We start from the raw sequence: 13,098 nt of genomic DNA, 5'->3' as shown, positions 1-13,098 counted from the left end.
TATATACATGTAGGCATAACACCCATACACATAGAATAAATATATTAACATTTTTAAATTGTCTTTCCATGTCCATTTTAATTTCTGAATCACTTTGAAGATAGTTTTCATGTAATAGTGAGAACTAGGTGAAGCTCTGACATAGAGACGTGGCCAGAACTTATTTTCAATCAACAAGGAATGTTCATGAGGAAGTTGACAAGGTGTTTGGACTTTCACAAAACATTTTAGATGGAGGGGGTGATTATAGATAAAATAAAGTTGGCAAAAATGTTGAAAGTCATGTGATAGTGGATACATGAAGGTATGGTATATTTTCTTTTAGGTAGTAAAGTTGATTCTAAAAACAATATCAAAAAGATTTTATCAAAGTGCATATTGCATTTACATGGTAAAGCAGGTTTAGGATTTGGAGGGTTAAAACTATCCAGCTCTTTATCTCACAATTGAAGAATAGTCATCACCAATTTGACCTCTACATTGCCTTTCTTCACAACGTGAACGAACAGTTCTGGTAGTAACATCCTTGGCACTAGAATGCAAATGAACTCAACTATGGGACCAGAGCAAACTGCAACACAATTTGAAGAAATACAACAAATTCCAGCAAGGCTCAGTCAAAATGTCCAGGAGCATGGATTCTGATTACAGCATCTGCATCCCCTAAAAGTGCTTCCCCACAGAACACTTGCCACTTGGATTTTCTCCTTGTCAGAGGAGAAGATTGGTAAACTATGTGATAAAAATGGTCTGGGCTCTTGTGAGCAAATCTTATCTGCAAACAAAGCAGATTCCGAGTCACAAGGGAAAAGATGAATGTCATTGAGACGACTTCCCGGAACCCATAGGAAAAGTGAAGAATCTGACTCATTAAAAAGACAACATAGCAGGGTGTGATGGCGCATGCCTTTAGTCCCAGCACTCAGGAAGCAGAGGCAAGTGGATCTTTATGAGTTCCAGGTCCGCCTGGTCTACAGAGAGTGTTCCAGGACAGCCAAGACTGTTGTTACACAGAGAAATCCTGTCTCAAAAACAAAACAAAACAAGACAGCAACAGAGATTTAGGTATTAATCTCCACGATCAGGCACAGAAATAAAAGAGTACTCTAACTGCCATAATGGACTTTAGATCCAGTCCTTCCATGAACCAACACTAGACTCGAGGCATTTACTGATACCAGTAAAATGAATTCTATGTTACCGCTTACTCTTTTGTTCTATTCAGATTCAATAGAACAAAATTCCTAGTAGCAAATTCTGTTCCCAAAGGTTGTGATGTCACCAGCCCTAGCTGGCTTAGGTTTATTCTCATGGAAGATGGGGCTGAAATCTCACACGATCGCAGAGAGCTCAGATGGAAGGAGTTGGTTCAAATGACAATAATCAGTACCCAGTGCTCTGCTCTTGTTGCACACATGTCACAATGGGGGGGGGTGTCCTCTGTGTGGTCCTGGCTGTCCTGGAATTTGATATGTAGACAGGCTGGCCTCAAACTCAGAGATCTGCATGCCTCTGCCTTCCAAGGGCTGGGATTAAAGGCCTGGCATATGTACCAGTTCCCACTGTAATTCTGAATGTCTGCTATGTTATACGCAGGTTAGTTAAAGCAGAAGGTGCCCCATAGAATGGCACAGTGCAGGCTGGATTGACCAGTACATCATGAAGAGGAAGGAGTAAAGAAAGATGCTGCGACAAATAGTAAAGTCTGAACTCAGTGACTAAGCTCCACTTCTCCCTGGCCCAGATACCCTCAATCAACAACAGCCAGGCAGGAGAAAATGTTGCACTGCACATGCGCCTGGTTGGTGCCATGAAATTGAGAATGGTGTGAGGAAAGTTACAAAATTAAGAGCCAATGTGAGTAGAAAAAATCAATAAATCATCAATCATATTTCTGCATATAAAGCAATGCTTTGAGAAGTATTGTACCAGAGCCACAAATAAGAGAGAACAGCCAATTTGAGAATCATGGAATCCAATGACTGACAAAAGAAACAATAAGACAATATTAATATATACAATAATCAAAATTCCATAAAAGAGCCACAGCAGGGCCAGGCATCGTATGGGAGGCCAAGGCAAAAAGATTGCAAGTTTGAGGCCAATTTGGAGAAAAAAAAAAGTAACAAGAAAATACCCCGTGTCATTAATGAGGCAAGCTTACCTGGGGACCCCATTTGGTTTGCGGTTATAAATACACAACTATCCTTTAACAATGTACTTGGCAGTGTAGTTCCTTCACCTGCACATACTGGGTACACAAACAAGTCTTCAAACACTGCACCTAGCAACCTCAGACCCTCCTTGGCCCCTCCCCCACCGACAACGGACAACCCTCCCTCCCATCTTTGAACAGTGACACACAAGTTTCCCCATCCTTGGTAACAGCCATATTTAGGCAGTTTCTGTGCACCTGTATTCCCAATGTACCTGGGTATAAAGAATCAAAAGGCTGATCTGGCCTGAACTGGTTTTGGGTGCATGCACAGTAATGCAAAAAACTTTGTCCTCTGGTAACCTTTTAGGAAGAACTCTCTATTTCTTTATCATCCTACACTTAGATATAATTGGGCATATATTTGGTAAAAATCAGATCCACGGTGGAAAGGGACTTACACAGTAAACAACATGATTATATAACCTAATCTATCAGTCACAATAAAGGCTAGCCCAAACTATTCAGGTTAGTAAGCAAAGTCCTCCTCTTGAACCCCCATAAAGGATGCCCTGAACAATAGTCAGTGCCTGTGCACACTGTCGCTCCCATGGCCCTCTGTCCATCTCCACAGGGTATCCCTCCTTACTATGCACGGTCACTTTACTCTAAATCCCTCTCTCCTGTTCCTTTCACAAATCTATCTTATTTTCAGTTCTTTGGATGAGAGACCAAGAACCTGTAGAGAGCCAGCCCAGACCCTAACCACTGGCAACCCTACTTGACAACACTCTGGTCACTTCTATTATTAATACAACACAGTCAAACTCCATGGAAATGTGTTACTTATTCAGGTAAGTGCCGGGTCTTAAAAAGTTGTAAGACAAGAGAGAAAAGAGGAAAATCTACCTGAATATTAAATCTGGCATTCAGTATTCATTTCCTTTTATTCCTCAATACTTTAGAATCATAGTGGTACCAGTTACTCTCAGCTGTCAATCTGAAGAGCTTGCTTGGAGGACAAGTCTCTTGGGAAGCCTGGTGGGCATTATCTTGATTAGGTTGGTTCAGGTAGAAGACTGGTCCATCGTGGGTGGCACTGGTGCCTGAGATGGAATATGGACTGTATAAAAAAGAGATAGTGTGCTGAGCACAGGCATCCACCACTACCTTCATCCTGTGGTCAGCCCATTCAAGCCCCTGCTGTTTTGACCTTCCCACCCATAACTGGGGACCAAAATAAATCTATCCTTTCCTTGTGGTGCTTTTGTGACTTTGCAGGGTGTTTTGTCACAGCAACAAAACAAAACAAACAAACAAACAAAAATACCTAAGTTAATGGTATTTGAAGCAAGAAATCAGAAAAGGCTTTCCCAAATAGCTTGATAGTTAATAGCAACATATGTGCTGTGAGGCAGTGAAGGAATTCCTCCTAGTGATCAAGCAGCATAGAGAGCCAGGGAAGTCCTGGGTCAATGTATATGGTTGACATGAGCAAATCCATCCTCAGGTCTGAGTATGAATATTGACAGAGTGTGTGCAGAAAATGGAAAATGCCCACTGTGCCTTCCTTCCCCAACTACCACCATGTTTACAGCTTGAAGACTACTCCCCTACAGAAACTGCCTCCACCAAGCTAAACCTGCCTCCTTGTTTACCTGTTTGTAATAACCTACTTCCTCATTCAGTTGCATCCAATAACCCCGATTCCCCATTTGACCCTACATAATAAATACTCTCAGCTTCCAGATGTGGCTTCACCATCTGAGAGCCCAAACCACCCAACCCCAGCTTTTCTGTGTTTGTGTGTCTGTCTGCCCTTTCTTCCTTCCCTTGATGCCTTGCTTAGGTCAGTTCCTGGCGTCATGCAAGGATTTAGAAAGGTAGGGAAGGTCACATGCCTGTTAAGAACAGACACCAGAAAATGCATGTGGGAAGAGGTGTTGCTTCATATAACCATTAAAAAACTTGATCAACAAGAGATTAAAACATATTACAGAAATGTAACCGAAAATGCCCGACTAGCAAGAATCCAGCAGCTGGAGCCTGGAGCTAGGAGTGAGCCTTCCCAAAGCAAGACATAAACTCTCTGCCAGCTTGATGGAGGAGGCGGGACTTAGCCAGCCCCCTTGCTCATGTGTTTGAAGGAGGGACAATGGCTTTGGGTTGATGCAGTTTTGTGACTTGGTTAGTGCCCTATGGTTATTCTAATTCTGTATAATTTTGTTCAAGACACGTACTCTTAACCAGATATCAAGATGTACCTTTCCCTTTTCAAACCTACAAATATCAAGACTGTTTCTTGCTCCAAATTTCATGGGCTTGTGGCTTGTCACAGCCCAACTTTTGTGTTATGGATATGGGCCAATGATCACTCATCATGTAGGCATAAGGTTTGGTCCTTCATTTCTAGTCTAAGGTTGACAAACAACTAGAACAAGACATTGAAATTTGGAAAGGCATTGGGAAAAAGGGGGTTGTGGGAGGAGGAAATAAAACAGGATATGTGGGAGGGTATATAATTAGGGCACATTATACACATATGTGTGTATATAAGGTCATGAAACAATAAACTGTGTAAAACTAGGTATTAATGCATCTGGTTAGCATGCCTACCTCCTCAATAAGATTATAAATTCCTTAACAGTAGCAAAGTATTAATTATAGTCATATTCCATAAGTATTCCAAATATTTTATTATTTAAATAATCAAATAATCAAAGTATCCTAAACCAGTGAATATCTTTAAATTAATCCTTTGCCTGATAATATTTCTTTGTATGTGTATGCATGTGAAGCTATGTACACATGTACATACATGTGAAGGTGTATACACATGTACATACATGTGAAGGTGTATACACATGTACATACTTGTGAAGGTGCACACATATGTACATACATGTGAAGTCAGGGAAGTAAATTGTTACCTCTAGAAATATAATATGAATCATATACATAATTTTAAAATTCTGGTAGCTATAGTGAAGGGATCAAAAGAAAACATGGAGCTGGGTTTAAGATCACCTATATAATACAATGTCTCCCAAGGTGAAATTTTATGTGAACTTTGACATGCTATTTCTTGACGTTTTACAAAGAATTTTTAAAGAAAATAAACTCAGTTGAAACAGAAAGATCCAACGCCTGAGGTCAAGAAGCTCTGGCCTAGATAAGAAAGGCTCATGGGTAACGCCTAGTGGTGGTCACCAATTGCTTAAAATGCTTCCGTGCCAAGGAATCCCAAGAGCTCTTTGGAAAATATCTCCCCAGGCCTGTCAACATGGGTGACTGCTTCATCAAGCATACTCAAAGGCTCACGTGCTAGAGGTGGCCTTTACAGACAGATGGCTGCTGATTCTCCAACACGGGGCCGCAACATCTGGCATATAAAAGATTTCGACTTCATAAAACACAATTGGTTTTAAATCGTCTGACTGTCACCGAAGCCCAGCTCCCTGGATAGGCAGAGTAGCGAAATCCTGCTCTCATGACCCTTGAACCCTTCAAATTTGCTCTCTTTATTCATTTTAACTTGCCCTCACCCATGTAAAGATTTGCCCTGGAGAGACACGTGTGGTCTTCTGAGGACTATAAATCTCTCAAGTCAAGTTTGTCATTTTTGTGCTCCCAAATCATCCATAGGTCAGCCTCTCAGAGGCCTTTCCAGTGATCCCAGGCCCCCATCTCTGGTCCAGTTTCTTTCGCATCCCTCCATCTGGAACTCAATCTCTAGAGGACTGTTTGTAAAAATATAGAGGGTGTTCTTGAAACCAACGTGCAATTGGACCAAGATGGAAACAGTCTGAGTGAAAAGGGGCAAGTTGGGAACACGTCCCAGCCTTTCCCACCAGAGAGAGATCAGAATGTGGGCTACAAATCAAATCTGTCCTTGGTTCAGTTCACAATTATGAGATACCTGAGTCCAAGGACTCCAAGAATCTGCCTGCCATTCGAGCCCAGAGGAAGCCGCCTGGAGCTGAGGGCTTCCGGTTTGTTACAACAGAGCTCAGGATGAGAGCAGCTCTATCTCTTTCTCCTGTCCTCAATTTTGTTATTCCAGGAGCTATCATCAACCCTCACATCCAATCACAGACTGTAGGAAGGAAAGGAGCGCCATTCAGTTTTAGTATACAGATGAACTTTGCAGGCCAGCTAATGCAAATTCATGGGAACCCACAATAAATAGAAGCCTGCTAGCTGCCCTTGCTCTCACTATGACCTGGGAGGACATATTTACATTTCAAAGTTGAACACAGCTGGCTTAATTCCAATATTTTCTAACATTTTCCCAAGCATCCCTACTTTTCTAAACCCTCTGGTTAACATGTATAAAAGAGAAGCCCAAAGAGGAAGAAATGTTAGGAGTCACTTATAAACATAGACCACCTTTCAGAAGGTACAACAAGATCTTGTTAGTAAATTCAGAGACTTGTGTATGTTCAGACTTGATTTCTGTCTGGGTACATAGACACTAACAGAAGCACACAGGAAAAATGACCCAATTTTTGGATACTTCTCCCCAGTCTGAGAAAGAGGCTAACCAACAACCAAAGACAAGTTATACCAGCCGTGGCTTCTAGAATCAATGACAGTGACAGACACAAAGAAAAACAAGGGCTGAAGATGTAGCTTAGTCAGCAAAGTATCTAGGAGCACACAGGAAGCCCTGTAACTCCAAGTGGAGGAATTAATTAAGCAAGCAAGCAAGCAAGCAAGCAAGCAAGCAAACACCTCCTGGGCATAACTTTCTCTCTCCCTGAATTTAAACCATTAAATGAAACAGCTGCTTAGTCACCAATATTTACAGTATAAAAATATTTTTCTCTTTCAAACTAGTTTGGCTATTCAAAGGCCTGTACCTTTAAATATCAATTTTTATAGCCAACATGTCCTTTTTAAGAAGTGAGGCTGAGAGTCCTGTTGAGATGGAGGGCTGGCATTGCTGACACAGATCTATCTGAGGACTGATGAAACACCAGGCTTCTGCTACGCACCCCTCTCCCCTAGCTGTCTCTAAATCCCTTGCTTTGAGCCGTGGTTTGGAATAAGGCTCGGCAAGCCTCTTTTTGGACTTCCTGGTTTTCCAGGCTGCAGTAATGAAGTCTCTGAAATTTTACCATCCATGTTTGTGTGGAAGACCTCAAGCCCACGGACCCTTTGCTGCCTTCAAGTCACCTCTGCCTAACTACTTGATGACTGACAGGTCCCATTTCTCTCCTCCATCTGTAGCTCAGTCCTCCATGGGCCACAATTTGCTGACCTGACCCTCATCCTCCTGTGAACTGCCCACTGCTTGGCTTTAGGTCCTGCTTTGCCTTTGCTGAGGCCCTCTCTTTCCATGAAAACAATCCAGAAAGCCCCATGGTTGGGAAAATGTTCCCGTGAACAGAGCCAGTGCCTTTCACCAGTGTACTGAAATAGAAGCCAGAGGAAACAAGTCCTGTACTGACCACAGTGCAAACAGAACCCATCTTCACCCATGGGTACCCCTGATTGTGCCCCTTGGCTGCCTCACCTCTCTTCAGATACGATGCTGGCACAATACTGCATCGGAGCCTGAACTGCTCACCAGGTAGAAGAACAATGCAAAGACTGAATGGGATTCTCAGGGTCTTAAGTTTGCATGTAAGAAGCCATCGTAAGAGTTGTTCTTGTTCCTCTTTCCAGGGAGATCACCTTTGCCCCAGTTCCGAGAAGGAGCTAACACAGAAGCAAAGCCAAAGTCCCTGGTAACAGTTACTGTTTTACACGTGAACTGCCACAACCTCTGCCTAGTCTTCCTCTGTTCCCATACCTCACTTATACCTGTGCACAAGCACAGACTCAAGTGTCCTGGCACTCAATCACAGGCAACTCTGGGTAGGGTGGCTCACACCTTCAACCCCAGAAATTGGGAGCAAGAGGCAGGCTGATCTCTGTGAGTTCAAGGCCAGCCTGGTCTATAGAGTGAGTTACAGGACTCTGTCTCAAAATACATATAATGCGCGTGGACGCACGTGTGCACACACACACACACACACAGAGAGAGAGAGAGAGAGAGAGAGAGAGAGAGAGAGAGAGAGAGAGAGAGAGAGAGAGAGAGAGAGAGAGGACAGTGGAGGGCTGAGGTAGAGAATGGAGCAGTCATCCTGGGTCATGCCTATAACTCAACACTCAGGACACTGAGACAACACCAAGGACACTGGTTTACATCGTGAGTTCCTGGCCAGTTAGGGCTATGTAGAGGATACTGTTTCAAAACCAAAGAGAGGGGAAAGAACTTTGTTGGCTTCTTTTGAATCGTAATGATACACAAAGAAAGCCTAGACAGGCTGTGTGGTAGGACCGGCTGTCTTTGGCTCCCTGCTCCCATGCTCTATGTTGGGTAATAACCAGTGACTGTCAGCAGATCTCCCTGCTTCCCTGCCATCACACAACACCCATCACCCATCACACAACACCCATCACACAACACATAGCTGCCAATTGTTAGGAACTGACTGCTTCCACCATCAAGCTAGTGTACACTAATTCCCAGTCGCTGTGCTCTCAGGGCATACAATCTCACACCCACCCATGCTCGCCACTCTTGTCCTCTTGTGTAATTCACTTTCATGGACACAGGTAAAACTGATGGAGACTTGGATGCTTTCCAGTCTCCTGATGCCTCTCTTCTCACCAAGGTCAAAGTCATCTATGACCCTGCTCTGTCTGCTGTGACCATTTGAACGTTGGACTCCTTCATGAGCATGCTACCCATTCCTTCAGTACTCAGGTACCCTGCCTTGACAGCTGGATAGCATCCAGTAGCAGAGATTCCTCTGGGCACTGACGCAACCTCTAGTGATAGTTCATTTGAAGCTAATGCCTGTAAGCTAAAGACATTATATACTTCTGGCTGACAAAGGTAAACTTATCACATGATCAGAAGATCTAGTTTTGAGGGAGAGACACTTAACACTAAGCCAGACACCCTTCCACATAGTTCATATAAAACCAATTCAGTTCTCACAGCAACATCACACAATGGACACCATTACAATTCTTGTGTCACTGGGATGAAAAGCAAGGCACAGAGAAGTGGAGTGGCTTCTCTTGGGTGTCACAGCTAAAACATGGCATAACTGAGATTCAGATCATGTAATATTGCTGAGAGTGTTTATTCCTGACTACTCCTTCATGTTTCTTCTTCCTATGTGTCAAAATGATGCCACAAAGCTAGCCCAAGCTACCTTTGAAAATTTTTTTAAACTCCACATTTGACAATTTATATCTGCAAGCAATATTGTCAGTGACACTTGGCACCTGATGTAGACTTACTACAGATATTTCAACCATGAGTGGTATGTGTGTGTGTGTGTGTGTGTGTGTATGCACACACACATGTGGGAATGTATATGTACATAAGCTTGTGTGTTTGCATGCATGTGTAGGGATGTGTGTACATGTGTATATGGATGCATGTGTTTGAATGTGAGTGTACATGTGTATGTATATGAACATTCATGTGTGTGCACATGTGTGAAAAATGCATTCAAGTGTATATGTGTGTGAATGTGTATTACACACTCATAAGAGGCCTCTATTTTTAAGTATTTTGAATGCAGATGGAGGTAAATACATGAACTGACATATATAATAACATTGCCTATAATCAAATATATAATGTACACAAAAAACATACCAAAAGTAAATACAGGAACACTAGGAAGCCTGAGTATAATTCATTAGATAAGTATCATGAAATCAATAATATTATATTATAGTTTTCCAAGATGTAATTACTGAAGGAAACTGGATAAATGGGATCTTATGTAACTTCTCAAAGCTGTATTTAAATCTATGGTTTTTATCCACAAGACTTGTTTTGTTTTGTTTTGTTTTGTTTTGTTTTGTTTTAAAAAGAATCTACTAGTCATGTATGTGTGGGATCTGCTACCGGAATCTCACTTTTCTCTGTTCATCTACAGGTATATCTTTCTACAGCCCTACACTCTATTGGTTACTAGTTTTAAAGTAACTGTTCTGATTTTCATTGTTTTGGTTTTTCAAGACAAAGTTTCTCTGGGTGGCCCTGGCTATCCTAAAACTCACTCTGTAGATCAGGCTAGCCTCCAACTCAGAGAGTGCTAGGATTAAAGCAAACACCACCACTACCAGCACCACCACCACTGCCACCACCATTGCCACGGCTTCTCAGACCCACCCTTGAGTCAGTCAGTATGAGTTCTCTGTTTTCCTTCCTAAGAATCGTGAATGCTTTGGGTTCTTGCGTTGTCTCTTTGGCTCTCCACTCTTCTCACTTTGTATCGAGAGTGGTAATCAGCTTGCAAGTTTCTCGAAACTTCTAACTTCTTACAAAATAAAAAACAACCCTACCAAGTTACTGACTGGGATTTTGCTCTGTGTGTGTAATAAGTCAACTCAAATGTCACAATATGGAATTTTTCGGTCCAATTATTTGTTGCTATTAAACTCAGAGCAACTAATTTGCATAGATTGAGCTTCAGTCTTGCTGAAGTCATGGATTTGCTCAGCAACCTATTGTAGATTCCTGTGTATTTAGACTATGGATCGTATCATGGAGAAAAAGCAGCTACTACTGTTGTTTTTGTGAAGGTGAGCTTAGATTAGATGCTTTTCACACAGGAGCAGAGATGCCAACAGGATGAGTCAAGGGAGACGGGCTTCCTGTGTTCTCTTGGCAGGGACAGTTTGGCTTTCCCAAGAGACATAAACTCACCCTCTACATGTGTGTCAAAGTTCTCCCACTGAGACAGAGTGGGAGTGGTCCATGCTTGGGAAAGTCACTAGTGTCAAAGGGGCTGATGGAAAAGAACACCTGAAAATTTTAATTGCACTCAAGGTTTGTTTTTGTAGCCTTCCATACATCAAAAGGAGTTTTTTATATTTAGCATTCTTTCTCTCATTTCCCTCTCCCTCTCCTTTCCCCTCTTCCTCATCCCCTCTTGATAATGAACCTGTAAAAAACAATTATTATTATTATTATTATTATTATTATTGGAAATACAAATTTTTATAGATGGAAGGTGGACAGGAATATTATAATGCAAGCCCTAAGGATTGGTTTGTTTCAGACTTGCTGCTTGCACAGGTAGAGTTGATACCTTTTGCAACAGTAATACATTTAAGAGTTGTTTTCTTAAAACAGCTACAGACCAAATGCCTGTGGGTTATTCTAATCATAAATTAAAGAGACTGGGCCCATAGCTACAATTAAAACAATTGAAATGCTAACTAAGCCGGGTGTGGTGGTACACACCTTTAATCCCAGCACTCTGAGTTCTGAGTTCAAGGTTAGCCTGGTCTACAACAGACAGGGCTACACAGAGAAATCCTGTCTCAAAAAAAAAAAAAAAAACAAAAAGGAAGAAAAAAAGGAAAAGAAAAAGAAATGCTAACTAAATTCCCCAGCTGAGAGTCTGGGATCAGGAAATAAAATGATGTTTCTATTAGATAGTGAGATTTCCTCTAAAATCTTGGTCTTGTGTTCTTGAAATTATATCCTGTTTTCTTAAAAGCTTTCCTACTGATTTCAGCTCCCAGGACTCAAACGTTTGTCTAACCATCAGGAGTTTGAAAGTTAGAGCTGACATGGGAACTCCTCTCACTGGTGTCTGGGTATCTTCTCAGAAGGTTGGGGTTGCAGAGGCCCAGTTATCATCCTGCAGGGCCCTGTGACTATCACAACAAAGAACACAGAGGACTTTCTCCGCTTCAGAGTCTGATGAAATTGCAGACTGGCTTGTTATTACTATTCAACCAGCCAGAATCAAAACAGCTTGGCTTACTGCACATGAGGAGAATCAAGCTTTCAGGCTCATCCACAGTCAAGAAAATACAAACAGAAACAAAAGCAAAGCCCTTGCTTGTCACAGACAGATCAGGAGAATGGGAGAGATTAGTAAATGCTCAGTAAAAGCTCCGCTGGAGGCTGCGGAGGTGGCTCAGGGGATAAAGAGGATGTTCCAAAAGACTGAGGAAGTGAATTCAAATCCCCATAACACATGTAAAGCTGGGTGCAGTCACATATGTGTCTGTCACCCCCATAATAGGAGGCAGGGGCATTCACATCCCCAGAAGCTCTCAAGCCAGATAGGCTGGCTTATACAGTGACAAAGAACAAAAGATTCTGCCTCTGACAAGTTGGAAGACAGGAACCAGCTGCACTTATACATGGGAATGTGCACATACACATATATAGCACACGTAGACACACACACACAGAGACAAATAAAAGGCAACCTAGCTAACAACATGCAAACTCACTGCACACTAGAATATGAAGACAGAATAGCCTCAGAAGCTGCAGGACTAAAGAACCTAGTTACCCCTTTTCAGAAGCCTGCTATAATGGGGACATAAACCCCTGAAGTTCCCTAAGACTTTTGCTTCAAAACGAAAATTGGAGAAACACACTCTGGTCATCAATAGAAGAATGAAGGAAAGAGTTCCATACGCCTTTGCACTGGAAACCATGGGAAGACTAAATGAATGGGTGGCCTGCCTTGGCTACTTTACAATTGAAATTGCTTCCTTTCATGCCTTGAGGTTGCCCATTGCCCAGTTAAATAAACAATACGAAAGTGATGTATTTTATTTTATTTTTGTTGAACCAACCAAAGGACACTCGTCAAAGGGCACACAGGAATCTTGCAACTCAGAGACCCTCTCTGTGCCCACCGTGACCCTTCGGGGCCACTACCTCCCAGTGGGATTTAACAGCACTGCTGAATACTGTGTGACACATTCCCAGGAAGACTCTGTCTGACAAGGCTCTCATTCAAAAATCTAGATCTATGCAGTAGATTAACTCAGAATTCTCCGCATCACGGTATTTCCGTTCCATGTCAAGTGGATTCAAAATAATGGTATTTTAAAGGATGGGATTCTCTGGTTCCCTGACAATATGACACTACTTACATAAACTTTAGGGGAAT

The 13,098-nt window shown here is 42.1% G+C and overlaps 1 long non-coding RNA gene across 12 annotated transcripts in view; it reads right to left on the bottom strand.

Annotated features, from left to right (window-relative positions):
- LOC147001803 (uncharacterized) overlaps positions 1-7,853 on the bottom strand; it is a 129,664-nt gene extending 121,811 nt beyond the window's left edge. For 9 of the 12 annotated variants that reach the window (XR_015044637.1, XR_015044636.1, XR_015044631.1 and 6 more), the window contains exons 1-2: positions 7,674-7,853; positions 3,065-3,278 (exon numbers count right to left, since the gene is read on the bottom strand). This is a non-coding gene — a long non-coding RNA (uncharacterized LOC147001803). The remainder of the gene's footprint in view (positions 1-3,064; positions 3,279-7,673) is intronic. The other 3 variants (XR_015044643.1, XR_015044630.1, XR_015044640.1) reach the window with 2 other exon arrangements.
- Positions 7,854-13,098: the final 5,245 nt, after the last annotated feature.

Source organism: Mus caroli, unplaced genomic scaffold, assembly GCF_978045245.1.
Source record: "Mus caroli unplaced genomic scaffold, Mus_caroli_1 scaffold_12, whole genome shotgun sequence".
Taxonomy (NCBI): Eukaryota; Metazoa; Chordata; class Mammalia; order Rodentia; family Muridae; genus Mus; species Mus caroli.
This window is presented reverse-complemented; position numbering and strand designations above follow the sequence as displayed.